Raw genomic sequence first — 17,385 nt, 5'->3', positions numbered from 1 at the left:
TCAGTTAAAACAATTTGGTGTCATGCCCTAAATAAACCGACTTTAGTGAAGACCCCCCCCCCCCCCCCCCCCAACCAACACACACACAGAGCCCACCCCATGGCAAACTAGCTTATTTAACTGTTTAACTAAAACATTTTAGGTACAACCAGGGGCCCGTTCTTCGTACCTCGCTAAGTAAGTTAGCTGGATTTGATTGTTGACGATTTTGCGTGATCTTGGATCGTTCGGTTCCCCGAAGCTCATCCGGGACTTGCTGTCATAGCAACAGAGCCGTAAGCGTAAACCTGCTCAGGTTTACTTTATGTAAACAGGATTAGATCGCGGCCACGCAGGTATGTCCGCTTCATTTATACGAAAGCAACAGCGATATTCCACCACTGTTTCACCATAAATAAATAACATCAATGTAACTAAAGATAATGCAGCACTTGATCCTTGTATTGATGTCACACAGATACATACAGGTCATTTCCTAAAAAAGGGAAATGTACTATTAACATTCTATTACATGTATGTGATTATTACAGATGTAATTCATATTTCAGAGTAGTAATTGTAAATTACTTCGTGTAATCAAGATGAGAGACCACGGCTATAAAAGCGAAGGTGGATTTGGGAAGCCTGTCGCAGCCATGTCCTGTCCGTATACGCGACCAACCCATTGCGGAAGGTGCAAGATTGATAAGGAGAGTCCCCAGAATTCAGCGTATATTGCGGGATAGACAGGATCCTTTAGCTCAGCGCGACAGTGTGCTCATTGAGAGATATCGATATTCCCGTGAGGGTATTATTTACTTAACCAACTTGTTGACGAGGGGGTGCAGGACCACCACCTGTCTTTTTTTCCTCTGCCCTTTTCTTGGTTGCTGTTATGAACAAACTAACAGAGTATTACAGGCCAGTATTACCTTGCCAAGAGACGAAAAGCAATCTAAGAGATAAATATTACCATTCTGCAGAATACTCCTGTATTCCACTTTTACTTGTTCCCATGTTCTTGTGGGTCCTGTTGTGGCTCTAATGTGAAAGGGGATATAATATAACATATTATAATATAATATAATGCCATATGATATTGGACAATATAGTGTCATATGATAGATCTACCCTACCGCCTACTGGTGTTGGCCAGAGGGGCCGATGGCGCGATATGGCAGCCTGGCTACAACCGTAGCTGCCTCCACCAGTGTGTGAATGTGGGAGTGAATGAATAGTGGTATCGTAAAGCGCTTTGGGTGCCTTGGAAAGCGCTATATAAACCCAATCCATTATTATTATTATTATTAAATTACCTACGAGTTTGATTTGTCAGCAACTTTCTGCCAGCCCTCTCTCCTTGCTTTTGCAGCCTTTGCAGTGTTCTCTTGCGTTTTAATTAAACTCTGAAACTCTTGAAATCCCTCACTCATGAGTTCTTGCTCTGCTGCCGGAAAATACCGAGCACGCCCCTTCGACATTTTCGCTGACCAATCAGCGGGTTGCCGATCAATGTTTCTACTATCAATGCGTAGCCCCTTTTACGACACCCAGTGATGTCACATTACTGCGTCCAGCTGTACTAATCGTCAACAGCAGGTGTGTTCGGGGAACCGGATTAGCGAGCTCACGGTTAGCGCGATGGTTTGGTCTTGGATGTGTCATTTGATCTTGGATGTAGTAAGCGACGTACGAAGAACGGGCCCCAGTTAACTAAATGGACACAAGTTTGTTAGTCTGTATTCACTGAGAAAAAACAAGCGAATGTGACTGGGCACACACTGAAAAAAAGCTAATGCACATAATATTGTCTCGCAGCTTAAGCTAGCATTATCGTTAGTTAACTTAAGGAATGACTTGTTTTTTACATTATGTTGCACAACAGCAATTCATGAGAAAAACTTCCCCATCTAATGGATGTTCTCTTCGTGTCCTCTCAAACATGTAGTTTTCAGTTTACCTCTACAAAGTAAAGCTCAGCACCAAACGTAAACGAAGCGAAGACAAAAAATGGCGGACCGCCACAGTGAATTTTCCCTCGCAGAACACACCCGGGGGGGGGGGGGGGGGGGGGGGGGGGGGGAGTTTCAACAGAAAGCATAACTATTTTCTGTTATTTTGATATGACTGGTTTTAAAAGACTGAACATCCTTCTAAAACAAGTGAAAGGCGTGAGACTTAATTATGTTTATGTTCCGTTATTTGAGGTTATGGATGTTCCTACCACTTAACATTTACCTGATACTACAGTTTAGACCAAAAATATAAATGATTCATGTTGGATATATTTACTGTATTTTTACTAATTTAACAACCTCATCATTGCATTAGTCGCTTTATGCTATAGCATTACGCTTACATTAGCTTGAAGCTCAAGGTCGTCATTTTATTTAATTTCTTTTTCTGGGCTTACAAACAGGACACACAACATTTAGATAACCGTTACACTGAATCTTGGGTCTGTGTTGAGTCTTCCAGCTGCTGACTACAGAAGCTAGATTGACCTTTCAGCATGTTTATAGCGGCTGTGGCTATGTGCTGGTAATGTTACCTTGTGTGAGCAGTCACATTGGCAGCAGACACGTTTCAACAAACTAGTCATATCCCAGCCCTACATTAGCTTGTTTAATGGTTAAGACACTGCAGGTACCACCACTTACTACAGACACCGATGCAAGTTTGTAATAGTCTGTTAATTTAGACTGAAAGAATATACAAACAATATTAACTCACATTATATATGTTAATTACTAATTTGCTTATCGCATAATTTCGGTTACCATTAGCTAACTGGAGCCTTACATTAGCCTTTCATGGTTTTCGATAAACAGCCCACATACCTGTAAAATAACAACACCCCAGTAAAAGTCCACATGTATAAAGGGTCTACACTCTTTCTCACTGGTGTATTAGCTTTAAAATCTTATTTACCTTCAAGTGTAAAACTCCAGATGGTAGTAGATTTTCCAACGCGAGAGACAAAAATGGCGGACAGTGCAGCCGATTTTTCCTTTCCAGGGGGCGGAGCTTGAGGATAAAACACGACTAACTTGTTTCTTTTCAACATGATTTGTTCTAAAAGAATGAATATTCTTAAAGAATATGTGAAAATTAAAAGACAAAAATATGTTTAGATGTGAAATTTAAATTAGTCATGCTGGATATATGAAGTAATTCTATGCAAATTCAACAACCACCCTATTGCATTTTTTTCAGTGTGCTTAACTTTTGAGAATAAAAGTAAATCTTTCTTTAAAAGAACTCTGTCCTGCTTAATTTAAAATTATATAAATTAATAGAAAACAATAGAAAGAAAAATATTCTTGTAACAGTGCACATTTAGTGCATTTAGTGCAATTGGCTTCAGTAGAGGCATTATTTCAGCTTTTGCTCCCATTTGTAAACCCGCTTGAGTACGCATCTTAACTCATCATCATTATTCATCTATGTATTACTTTTATATATTAGTGATCTATTTGTTGTAATCATCTATCCTTGCAGTTGTCTATTACACAAAATAAATTATATTATCACACTTCTGGCCACATAGCGCTGATATTCACTGCACATGCCCATATTAACCTTAACCAGAGGGTTTAAAAAACAAACCAGTGTTTACATACCATATCTGCTTCTGCCGTGGCCTGGTGGACAAGAAATTGGTTAAGGGTTCCCCGAGCTTTCACGCCCCTCATGTTCTTCATGTGCCCACCACTAGAAGCATGCCTATGGAAAAAGTGCGCCGGCACACAGTGCAGTGCGCTTTATAGGTGTTATGGTGACCTTTTCCAGCCAGGTGTTTCCCTTTTCCCATTCCTCCTGTACTTTTGCAGCCTTTTTTTCTTTCTCTGAGGGGAACAAACATTTCTCGCTCGTCAGGGTGTCACCGCAGCCGCTCACACTGCTCACGCGCAAACACGTAAACGTCGGTGAAAAAGACGGAGCAGCACGGCTGTGCAGCGTGTGATCTGGACACAAGCGATGGAGACACAACTTGTAGAACTTTGGAAAGCTAACCCTCTTTTCGATGTGGCATCACAAAATGATCACGACCACAACAACCGTGAAAATAGTTGGATTTACACTGCTGCTCAATCACAGCTGCCTGATCAATGTTTTTCATTAGCAATTTAGCAAAGTTGATGGTGGTGGTGTGTCTGTGTGAGTGAAAGAAAGAAGGAGAGCGAGCGACAGATTTTCTGTTATAAGCTTCATTTTATGGAGGCACAGTGTGAGCACTCGGGTCGCATCAGAGCATCGGGCGATATAGTGTGAGACCTGCATCGTGACCTACGAACTTATAACCCCTGCGAGCCAATCGTGCAGTTTGAAAATTGCAGTGTCTGCCCAGCTTTAGGTGTACTGTCGTCCGAGACTTGCACCGCAGTGTCGGCATTTGTTTCCCCGTTGGCCAGGGCTGGACTGGGACAAAAACTCAGCCCGGGCATTTTGACTAGAGACCGGCCCCCCAGGTATTAAAGCCATAAAGCCTTTGAATGAAAACAAACGCTGTTGTGACAGTGATGTACAGTCTTGTTGGTATATGTATGATTTCTATACATTTTACATCAGATAAAAACTTTGGTTGTAAGATTCAGATAATTATTTGTTAAAAGCGAGACATTTTAAATGAGAATAAGAAAGAAAAGTGTTTCTTTGTGCCCCCCTCTCCCTGTTAATGCCCTACCTGCCCCCCTGGCAACACTTTGCTAGACCCGCCCCTGCACAGTTACCAGCTGTCAGCTACATAGAAAAGGATCCTGGTGTAATTTGTCTCTCAGAAACAGTTCATAACTTCCCTTCAACTCATTCATGTCACCTGAAAGGTAAACCTGTTTCTCCATCACCTGTTCAGCTCTGATGATCCAGTAAGGACATCTCCTGGTTTCATCTTCATGTTTCCCTCTCACCACATATCCAAACTGATATTATGACCAGCAGCTTTTACAGCTGTGGCTCAGCATGAACGTTTTCTTTTGGTTTTTTTCTGCCCATGCCTGTGATGCCGCCCCCACCACGCTTTAATCATAGACTGTATTTTAGGTGTTGCATTTCTTCTTGTTAATTGCGTAGAATGATGCACAGAGTGAACCTCAGCCAAGACCAGTGCGCTGGAAAAAACGTGACAGACAGGGAGATTTTATTCCTCAAAGACCATCATCCAGTCGAAGTACTAGTTGCCATGTGGTCAGTATTCACACAACCATTGATTTTATCTCACAACTTGTTTTCACCAAAGAATTTCAGTAAGTAAATATTCTTCGATCTCTTTTCCCCCCAGTGTCTGCAGATCAGCATCAATGTCCACGTGAAGAACCTAGTTATGTTGCCAGTGTCAACCCAACAAAAGGTACTTTACCTTCTTTTATATGTTGTGATTCCTTTTTTAAAGTTTGCTTTTATATTTGTTGTTATAGTTGAGTTAGGCAGGGCTTTTGTGCAGTCCTAAGAAACATACTGCCTAGAGTGTTTTTCACTTTGTGGAAGAGTTTCTTTATTATTTTCTGTTAGTGTGTGGAACTGAGGTGCTTCGATGGAGAAGAGGACGCAGCCATGACTTGTGAGACGTCGTCTGAGGCAGCTGCTACTCACTGGGAGATCAGAAACATGGTGTCCTTGCAAAAGTGGAAAGAGGCCAGGCCTTGTCTTATAGACAATATGTTAGCTACTCTGGATCCACAGTCACACCGTGTGTGTCAGTGTGGCAAACAAGTAGTTGTGAGGTGTCTGGACTGCCTGTCTCTTCCATTCCTTTGTGCTGACTGTGATATTGCAGTTCACACACGCTTTGTCCTGCACAGCAGAGAGGCAGTAACAGGAGGGTTTTTGAAGCCTTCATCAGAGTTTCACAGGCCAATAGGTACGGTTTTTAAGTCCTATGCATTTCTTGCTATGTACTATGAGTGTGTGCTGTTATTGTATATTTATTGTGTATCAGTTCATTTCTAATTCTTTTTGTATATATTGTGTGTTTTAATGTTAGTTCGGCTGTTGCCTGTGCAAAGGCCAGACTGTGTGTGACTGCCCAGCAGGTAACGTTGAGGTTTCACCCGGTGCAATTGTGGCTCTTGTAACCATAAATGGTAAGTTGCTCTTTTGTCACACACTACATACACAATAGATGTGTTTGCAGGTTTTAGTGCAAATTGTACATTGCTACATTGTTTTGAATTACCCTCGGCCCGCAGTATATGTGGGCACCTGTCAAAGGTCATTTGGATTTACCAGACCGCTTTGAAAACAACATGAAAAACAACACCCTCTATTTCTCCATATTTTCACAACACGATCACGCAAACACATCAGCTCAACGGCAGCACATTCACAACAGCCTCACAGCACGCACAGACTTGCAGGACACATAAGCAAGCCACGCTTGTTCATATTAGTGAATATTCACACACATAGTCAGACTTATGGAGTCTCTCACCACACTTCTTTTTCTCTTTCTATTTACAAACAAGGGATGTTTCCATATTCTCTCCACCTGTCTAAACGAAACACCCAGCATACATCATTAAACATACACGCACAATTAAGGGCATGCTGAGGTTTGTCACATGGAATGTAAATGGAGCTGGCACCAGAGGAAAGAGGTTAAAAATATTTAACCAGCTTAAAAAACTACAGGCAGATGTTGTTTTATTACAAGAAACTCACAAACCTGTCACAGGTTTAAACGAACTTAAAACACCTGAGTTTCCTAACGCGTTTGCAGCCGGTTATAATTCTAGACAACGGGGAGTAGCAATTTTAATACATAAAAATGTTAATTTTACAGTACTCGATACAGTTATAGATCCAGAGGGTAGATTTCTAATTATTAAACTATCAATATTGAACAAAAAACTATGTATTGTTAGTATATATGGTCCAAATGTTGATGAACCCTCATTCTTCCACGGTTTTTTTAGTGCACTCTCTGAACACCTTGATTGCACACTCATTCTTGGCGGTGACCTCAACCTTGGACTAAATGAAGAAATGGATAGGCTCAACACAACAGGAACTCAGCGTAATTGGCAGTCCACAAATATAATCAAACAGTATATGAACGACTTTGGTCTTTGCGATGCATGGCGCTCTCTTCACCCCACCAGTAAGGAATATACTTTTTTCTCGCATGTTCATCACTCTTACTCTCGTCTGGATTATTTTTTGGTCAGCAGCTCACTGCTGTGTGACATTTCAGACACTGAGATTCATCCTATAGCTGTCAGCGATCATGCTCCTGTATCTTTAACACTAATGCACAAGAATAATACTACGCCAAGTAAAAACTGGAGATTTAATATATCACTACTTAAAGATGAAGACTTTATTAAATACTTTAAAAAGGAATGGACTTCATATTTAGACTTTAATGACACTCCCGGAATATCTGCTTCTGTTCTATGGGAAGCAGGGAAAGCTGTGATGAGAGGTAAAATAATTTCTTTCTCATCACACAAAAAGAAAGAAGAAAACAAAAATATTCAGGAATTAGAAAAAAACATCAAATCACTAGAAGAAGCCTACGCGTCCCACCAAGATCAGGAAACATTGAACAAAATATGCAAAACAAAACTAGAATTAAATGAAATTATTAATAAAAAAACACAATTCCTTATACAAAGACTTCGCTTGCAGAATTTTGAACACAGTAACAAATCAGGTCGATTTCTAGCTAACCAGCTAAAAATAAATAAAGAAAAAACAACTATATGTGCTGCTAAAGATTTATCGGGGAACACAATATATGATCCTGGAAGAATAAACAACATTTTTAGGGATTTCTATGAAACTTTATACTCACCACAAATAAACCCATCTAAAAATGAAATTGATCTGTTTCTTGACAACGTAACTCTTCCAAAATTACTAGACAGTCAAGCAATGGAATTGGATTCGCCACTGACGCCAAGTGAACTCCAGGAAGCCCTGATAAGTATGCCCAATAATAAGGCTCCAGGTCCAGACGGCTTCCCTGCAGAATTCTACAAAGAATTCTGGACAATTTTGGCACCAGTATTCCACAGCATGTTGCAGGAAATCGAGGAAAATGGCAGACTACCACCAAATATGAATTCTGCCAACATTAGTCTCCTGCTAAAACCAGGCAAAGACCCTTTATTTCCCTCAAGCTATCGTCCAATTTCTCTTTTAAATGTAGACCTTAAAATAATCTGCAAAGCTCTCTCAAAGAGATTAGAGAAAATGACCCCCCTCTTAATTCATCCTGACCAAACTGGTTTCATAAAGGGTCGGCACTCCTCAACAAACACTCGTAGATTACTTAATTTAATAGACTACTCATACGATAAAAACATCGAAGCCATAATATTATCTCTAGATGCAGAAAAAGCATTTGACAGAGTTAATTGGAAATTTTTATTCGCAACTTTACACAAATTTGGTTTTGGAAACTCTTTCATAAACTGGATAAGAATATTATACAATTCCCCAACGGCTCGTATCAGAACAAATGACCAGACATCCTCCAGCTTCTATCTCCTGAGGGGCACCAGACAGGGATGCCCACTCTCCCCCTCACTTTTTGCAATTTTTATCGAACCTCTAGCAGCAGCATTTAGACAGGCTACAACAATTAAGGGCATAAAATGTAAGAACATAGAACATAAAATCAGTCTCTATGCGGATGATGTGTTGCTTTTTCTGCAAAACACACAAACCAACCTCTCTGAGGTAATTACTTTAATAAACTGGTTTTCAAGAGTTTCAGATTATTCAATTAACTGGCCAAAATCTACAGTTCTCCCCATTAACTGCTCCTTCCATAATTCTTCCTCTGCCCCACTGCAATCCGGAAATATTAAATATTTAGGTATTAATGTCTCTCCTAAGCTTTCAGACTTAACTAAACTAAACCACATCCCACTTCTAAAGAAAGTAGAAGGCGATCTGACTAGATGGAAATCTTTACCCATATCACTCATGGGAAGGGTCGCCACTATAAAAATGATGATCTTGCCAAAAATAAATTACTTATTTTTGATGATCCCTAACAAACCATCACAAGATTGGTTCAGATCTCTGGATTCATATATTTCCAAATTCCTTTGGAAAGATAAACCCCCGCGTATTAGCTTAAAAACGCTACAAAGAACCAAGGATAGAGGAGGATTAGATCTGCCTAATTTTCACCAATACTTCTTAGCCAACAGGCTTCAGTTCATCTCAGAATGGTTAAAACATACCTTCTTAGTTGAGCCCTGGCTAGATGTTGAACAGGCACTATGCAAGGATCTAGAGATTTCAGACCTACCATTTATTAGCTCAAACATCAAAAGACATGAATGCTTTAAAAGTATCAACATCAGCTTTTCTCTAACAGCATGGTGGGAGTTTCTAAAAATAACGGAGTCTTCATTAATCCCATGCAAACGTACACCTATCTGGAATAACCCTGACATATTACAAAACAATAATATGATTAATTTCCCAGAATGGAGTTGTAAAGGAATTAAATACTTAGAACATATATTAGAGGGAACAGAATTTATTCCATTTGACAGACTAGTTGAACAATATGGGATCAACAAGACAAGGTTTTTAGAATATCAACAAATTAAATCCATAGTAAAAAAGAAATTTAACCTCAGTCAAGTTGAATTACAAACACCACTAAGTGCGGCACATTTTCTTACTCTTAAATCCCCCAAATTATTATCTAAAATATACAGAACACTTTCTAAATTAGATGAATCAATATCCCTTCCTACTGCAAAGTGGGAAGCAGATTTATCAGTCAACCTAGACCAAAACTTCTGGTCTCAGATTTGCTTAAAAACTTTTAAATTAATTAAAAATCCCAGTCTGCAATTAATACAATACAAAATACTTCATAGAGTGCACTATACAGGTCATCGGATGTTTAAGATGGGCTTTACATCTTCCAACAACTGCTCACACTGTCAAGGCAATACACCAGACAATTACATCCACGCTCTTTGGTTCTGTCCACCAGTGCAAAAGTTTTGGCGCGAGATATGTGAAGACTTATCAAAATGTCTGAAATGTAACATTCCAACTTCCCCCTTAGTGTGTTTGTTGGGCAGCTTAGATAATGTCACTTCAGAAAAGAATATAGCCCATATGATCTTCACTGCCCTATGCATAGCCAAGAAAACAGTCCTCATGAACTGGAAAAATAAAAATAATCTTAATTCTAACCAATATAGAAATTATCTATTAGATTACATTAGTCTTGACACAGCCTCTGCCACCACATCAGATCAATTGCTCTGGGCCCCTTTTATCAGCTCCATCACCTAGTGGGGGTGGGGGGTCATAGTTTGGTCCCGCCTTCACTGTTGTGATTGGTGAGGGGGTAGGGACAGGCTTAGGGCGTCGGGGGGTTCCCCGGAGGCATCTTCCTTGGGGGGCTCAACCCGGGGTAGCGGTCACGTCCGGTTGAGGGCTCTGTTGGCTCTCAGGTGACTGTTTCCTCGCGGCTGCGTGCAGCGGGGCTAGGGGAGGGTCTGTGCTGACGGACGTGGGTTACTGACCTGGCAACCTGGCTGCCCCTGGGTGGGTCCGGGATGGGCGTGAGGTTCTGGGGGTGCTCCGTCTCTGGGCGGGGGCCCGGGCCGGGCCTCGGGGGCTCGGGTCCTGGTTGGTGTGTTGCCGGGGTTGTGGGCGGGTGGGTGCATGGGGGCCCGGCCCTGGAGCAGGGTGCCGCCGGTGCATCGAGCCGCCTGGGGGGCTCTTCAACTGGTGGGGGGGATGGTTACATCTGGCAGGAGCTTTCTTCTCTCAGGAACTCTCTGCAGGAGGGGGAGATACAGGAGAGGTGGAGGAAGATCTCAGCCTGGGCGTTTACCGTCTTATGTAGTCTGGAAGATGTGTGGTTGGTGGGGTGGGTGCAGTTTTCTCTGTGGTGGGGTTGGGTGGACTGTCCAGGGCTCTGTGGAGCCGGGGGGCGCTACTGCACTGGGCCCCGGTCTGATGGGCCTGGGCCCCCCTTCCCTGGCGGGTCGCGGAGGGTGGGAGTGCCTACTGGGGTCAGCGGGGGAGCTGGCCCCAGGGAGGGGTTACCTGCCCCTCCCTTCCTTCCCTCCCCATCTCCAGCTGCCTCCCTCTTCCCGCTCCTTCACAACCACCCACACATGCAGGGCCTTGGAGTGGGGGTATGTCACCAGGGTGCAGAGGAGGCTACCCCCCCCCCTGTCCCCTTCTGGCTGCCTCTGCCTCAATTTTATCCCACAACTTAGACATTCACATTATTCACACTCTCATTACACATACATATAGGATCTTGGGGGTGGGCACAATCACGGAGTCCAAATCACCATCAGGGTGTATACCTCACCCCTGACGTCGTTGCCCACCTCTCAATTTTAAATACACTTAGTCATTGAGGGCTAGCAGGAGGGACCATGCGCTTACCTGCTGCTCCTTGGCAGGTAGCTCCATGCCCTCCTGGGTTTTAATTGCACCTTAGAACACATATGCATCAACACTACAATGAGCGGGTGGAGGGAGGTTTGGAGTCTTCTCCCACCCCCATTCTCTGCGGCCTGCTGGAGCGGGGGGGCTAGTAGGAGGAGTTGGCCGTCCGACTGCGGTCTGGGGTGTGGAGCCTCCCTGCTGCTGCGGAGTCGGGGTGGTCTGCCTCTCCCCACCGCAGGGAAAAGGGTAACACCACCTGGGTCTGGGTGCAATTCCCCCCTCCAGGGGCAAGGGTACCTAGACCCGGTTTGTAGAGTACGCTTGGGGAGTGTGATTGTGTGTACAGCGTCTCTTTATGTCTGTCTCCACGTTGGTTGAGTGTGGAGTGAGTGCATATGAGAGCATGAGGGTGGGAATGGATGTTTGTGTCTGTGTGTGCCTGTATGTCTGTGTCTATATGTCAGGTTGGGTATCAGACGCCACCTCTCTGGGGACACCTCAGGCCCTCCAAGGTTTGGAGGCCTATCTCCACCCACCACCACTTCCCCTGCCGGTGGCGGACTCCCTCAGGTGTCGGTGTGTTGGTGGTTCTTTGTGTCTGGGGGTGGGCGTCCGGGTACACACCGGCTCACTCCTTGGCGGCCGCTTGTCGGGGCCTGGGGCCTGGGGCTCGCTCGGGCCCCTTTGGAGGTGGGGTGCCCCCGGCCTCTCGACCTAGGGCTCGGTCACTCAGGCGCAGCTGGGGGCCGGCGGAGCTCACGGGCGCGTCACTGCAACCCCCCCTGGCTTCTGCTCCGCGGCTGCTGAGTGAGCCCTCATCTGGGACTCTCCTCAGCTCTTACTGGAACAGTGGCGCGGCTGCCCCTCTGTTGGTCTTCCATGGTCTCTTGTGTTCTGGGGGCCTCTGGATGTCTGGAGTTTTGATCTCCTCCATACCCGCTTCACACCCTGGAGGATGGGGCTGTGGCCCCCCCACACTCCCTAGCAGATCATTACATGGAGAAACCTTTGGAATGCAAGCATGCTGATCCACACAGGTATGCACACATGGGTATTCACAGACGTGGACTAAAGCTTTCTTGGCTGCTGCCTCAAAGCACACTGTGCGCTGTCTATCTTGCGTGCTGCACAATATCGTTTATTACTTAGTAAATACTGATATCTATGACTAGCTAGTTTATTGTGATGGTGCTTTGTTTTCTCTATTATTATGTTGCTCTTTGTTGTTTGCTGTCTCCTCTGTTTGTTTGTTTGTTTGTTTGTTTGTTTTTTTTTTCTCCATACAGGTGACCCAGGAGTTTTTTTTTTTTTTTGTCTCTCTTCCCCCCCCTTCTCACCGTCTCTTCTCCCCTTGGGTTTTCTTTCTTTCTCTCCCCCTCTCTCTCTCATTCATTCCCCCTGTCCTATTTATTAAAAAAAAAAAAAAAAAAAAAAAAAAAAAAAAAAAAAAATGACAAAGGATGAACTGAAGCTCTGCCATCACGTAATGTCGCATACTGCTGTTTCTGATGTCATTTAAAAAAAAAAAAAAAAAAAAAAAAAAAAAAAAAAAAAAAAAAAAAAAAAAAAAAATGAAAACAACATGAAATCTAGTCTAATCTAATCTTATGATGACTGTCCTTGAATATTCTGTTGTTTGTCCTCTACTTAAAAGACTGGCCGAATATCAGCTGATGCCTTCAGCAAAAGTTTCTTGGAGTGGAGTGCTGTAAAGTGTGAAGTGGACAGGATGTGCAAGGAGCCATGCTTTAGCTGCCCTGCCTGCACTCCAGACATGCTCGCCGTGTCAGTTGATGGAAACCGCAAGCTTTATCGCTTTCAATCAAATGCAAGGTACGTTATGCATTGTGGACATAAATCAAATATGGATTTGTACAAAAATTGTATTTTGATGTTTCTTTTCAAACAACTGTCACTGTGTTCGTTCAGCACTTCAGAGCAGGGGAACTTTGAAGGTGTCTTCATTGAAGAAAATGAGGAAGTTGCTGAGTTTGTGAAATACATCCAGAGACACACAAATGATGTAAGATACACATATATATCAGTGCTGTCAGCGTTAATCTTGTTAAAATGACGTTAACGCCATAACCATATACTCATACGTGTGTGTGTGTGGATACATATTTGGATGGGTGGATATTTATTTTGTTTTTCTCTTGGTGTTGTCGTAATACTATTTACTTGACTTTATCTTAATGCATACTTCATTTTGTCACCATGTGTATTTAACAAAAAAAATGATGCAGTGATAAGTGGAACAAAATTCTTTCTTTCAGATTCAAATGATTCATGTTATGCAACAAATAATGTTTAACACATTAATTTTGAGGAAGCATTTTCACTATCACTCGCAGCTCAATTCACTTTGATTTCCTTTTGTTTCCAGATTCAGATCAATCATGGGAGTGGCTCTTCAGTTTGGTTTCTGTAGCTAACTGACCTGTTCAAATGTGTTAAGGCTTAATTTCTTGCTCATTGTGTCAGATGTTTAGTTACTCCTCGGCCTCCTTTAGCAGTAATGATATCTGTAACAAATGTAGCATATTTGCAGCGCTGGAGGCCAGGATTACTGAATTGGAGACTCGGCTTCGCACCCTTCATTCACCCGCAGCTAGCCAGGCCCCTGTAGCTGGTGCAGCCGAAAATAGCGTAGGCCCCGCTAGCTGTTCCCCGGCAGGTCCCAAGCAGCTGGGGAATCAGGGCGGCTGGGTCACGGTGAGGAGGAAGCATAGTCCTAAACAGAAGCCCCAGGTACACCACCAACCCGTTCATGTGTCTAACCGTTTTTCCCCACTCGGCGACACACCCGCCGGGGGTCAAACTCTGGTAATTGGCGATTCTGTTCTCAGACATGTGAAGTTAGAGACACCGGCAACCATAGTCAATTGTCTTCCAGGGGCCAGAGCAGGCGACATTGAAGGAAATTTAAAACTGCTGGCTAAGGGTAAACGTAAATTCAGTAAAATCATAATTCACGTCGGCAGTAATGACACCCGGTTACGCCAATCGGAGGTCACTAAAATCAATATTGAATCGGTGTGCAACTTTGCCAAAACAATGTCGGACTCTGTAGTTTTCTCTGGTCCCCTCCCCAATCAGACCAGGAGTGACATGTTTAGCCGCATGTTCTCCTTAAATTGCTGGCTGTCTGAGTGGTGTCCCAGAAACGATGTGGGCTTCATAGATAATTGGCAAACCTTCTGGAGGAAACCTGGTCTTGTTAGGAGAGACGGCATCCATCCCACTTTGGATGGAGCAGCTCTCATTTCTAGAAATATGGACAAATTTATTAAACCCCCCAAAATATGACTATCCAGAGTTGGGACCAGGAAGCAGAGTTGCAGTCTTACACGCTTCTCTGCAGCTTCTCTCCTCCTGCTACCCCCCCCCAAAAACCCATCTCCATAGAGACTGTGTCAGCTTCCAAAAAGACAAAAAACAAACTAAAAACCAGCAACAAACAACTTAAACATAAACAATCACAAAGAAAGAACAATACAGTATCCACATCTGAACCAAAGAGTAAAACAGTGAAATGTGGATTATTAAATATTAGGTCTCTCTCCTCCAAGTCTCTGTTAGTACATGACTTAATAATTGATCAACAAATTGATTTACTCTGCCTTACAGAAACCTGGTTGCAGCAGGATGATTCTGTTAGTTTAAATGAATCAACACCCCCGAGCCATTCTAACTACCAGAAATCTCGAAGCACAGGCCGAGGGGGCGGTGTGGCAGCAATTTTTCACACCAGCCTATTAATTAATGAAAGACCAAGACAGACTTTTAATTCATTTGAAAGCCTGATGCTTAACATTGTCCACCCCAGCTGTGAAACTCAGAAACCAGTCTTACTTGTTATCATCTATCGTCCACCTGGGCCTTACACAGAGTTTCTGTCTGATTTCTCAGACTTTATATCTAATTTAGTTCTGAGCTCAGATAAAATAATTATTGTGGGTGATTTTAACATCCATGTAGATGCTAAAAATGACAGCCTCAACATGGCATTTAATCTGTTATTAGACTCAATTGGTTTCTCTCAAAATGTAAAAGAACCCACCCACCACTTTAATCACACTCTAGATCTTGTTTTAACATATGGCATCGAACCTGAACATTTAACAGTGTTTCCTGAAAACCCTCTCCTGTCTGATCATTTCCTGATAACATTTACTTTTACAATAATTGATTACACAGCGGTGAAGAGTAGACTTTATCAAAGTAGATGTCTTTCTGAAAGCACTGTAACTAAGTTTAAGAATATAATCCACCCACTGTTATCATCTCCAATGCCCTGTACCAACACAGAGCAAAGCAGCTATCTGAACGCTACCCCAACAGAGGTCGATTATCTTGTTAATAATTTCACCTCCTCACTACGTACGACTCTGGATACTGTAGCTCCTGTGAAAACTAAGGCCTCAAATCAGAAGTACCTGACTCCGTGGTATAATTCTGAAACACGTACCCTAAAGCAGATGACTCGTAATCTGGAGAGGAAATGGCGTGTCACAAATCTAGAGGATCATCATTTAGCCTGGAGAAATAGTTTGCTGCTTTATAAGAAAGCCCTCCGCAAAGCCAGAACATCTTACTATTCATCACTGATTGAAGAAAATAAGAACAACCCTAGGTTTCTCTTCAGCACTGTAGCCAGGCTGACAAAAAGTCAGAGCTCTTTTGAGCCAACCATCCCTTTAACGTTAACTAGTAATGACTTCATGAACTTCTTCACAAATAAAATTTTTATCATTAGAGAAAAAATTACCAATAATCATCCCACAGATGTAATATTATCTACAGCTACTCTTAGTACCATTGATATTAAGTTAGACTCTTTTTCTCCAATTGATCTTTCTGAGTTAACTTCAATAATTACTTCCTCCAAACCATCAACGTGTCTTTTAGACCCCATTCCTACAAAACTGCTCAAAGAAGTCCTGCCATTAATTAATTCTTCGATCTTAAATATGATCAACCTATCTCTAATAATCGGCTATGTACCACAGGCCTTCAAGCTGGCTGTAGTTAAACCTTTACTCAAAAAGCCATCTCTAGACCCAGCAGTCTTAGCTAATTATAGGCCAATCTCCAACCTTCCTTTCATATCAAAAATCCTTGAAAGAGTAGTTGTCAAACAGCTAACAGATCATCTGCAGAGGAATGGTTTATTTGAAGAGTTTCAGTCAGGTTTCAGAGCTCAGCACAGCACAGAAACAGCTTTAGTAAAGGTTACAAATGATCTTCTTATGGCCTCTGACAGTGGACTCATCTCTGTGCTTGTCCTGCTAGACCTCAGTGCAGCGTTCGATACTGTTGATCATAATATCCTATTAGAGCGATTAGAACATGCTGTAGGTATTACAAGTACTGCGCTGCAGTGGTTTGTATCATATCTATCTAATAGACTCCAATTCGTGCATGTAAATGGAGAGTCCTCTTCACACACTGAGGTTAATTATGGAGTTCCACAGGGTTCAGTGCTAGGACCAATTCTGTTTACATTATACATGCTTCCCTTAGGCAGTATCATTAGAAGACATAGCATACATTTTCACTGCTATGCAGATGACACCCAGCTCTATCTGTCCATGAAGCCAGATAACACACACCAATTAGTTAAACTGCAGGAATGTCTTAAAGACATAAAGACCTGGATGGCCGCTAACTTTCTGCTTCTTAATTCAGATAAAACTGAGGTTATTGTACTCGGCCCTGAAAATCTTAGAAATATGGTATCTAATCAGATTCTTACTCTGGATGGCATTACCTTGGCCTCCAGTAACGCGGTGAGGAACCTTGGAGTCATTTTTGACCAGGACATGTCCTTCAACGCACATATTAAACAAATATGTAAGACTGCTTTCTTCCATTTGCGCAACATCTCTAAAATTAGAAATATCCTGTCTCAGAGTGACGCTGAAAAACTAGTTCATGCATTTATTACTTCCAGGCTGGACTACTGTAATTCATTATTATCAGGATGTCCAAAAAACTCACTGAAAAGCCTTC

The 17,385-nt window shown here is 42.5% G+C and overlaps 1 protein-coding gene across 2 annotated transcripts in view; it reads right to left on the bottom strand.

The window, feature by feature from the left end:
- Positions 1–17,385, bottom strand: part of LOC147336641 (NACHT, LRR and PYD domains-containing protein 12-like) — a 327,736-nt gene that overhangs the window by 43,968 nt on the left and 266,383 nt on the right. The window lies entirely within an intron of this gene.

This window comes from Aulonocara sp. 'chitande type north' Nkhata Bay, linkage group LG3 (genome assembly GCF_057382095.1).
Source record: "Aulonocara sp. 'chitande type north' Nkhata Bay isolate Kocher_YH1m ecotype deep benthic linkage group LG3, A_spYH_male_GT1.1, whole genome shotgun sequence".
Taxonomy (NCBI): domain Eukaryota; kingdom Metazoa; phylum Chordata; class Actinopteri; order Cichliformes; family Cichlidae; genus Aulonocara; species Aulonocara sp. 'chitande type north' Nkhata Bay.
The sequence above is the reverse complement of the archived record's forward strand: the minus strand, read 5'-3'. Positions and strand labels throughout refer to the sequence as shown.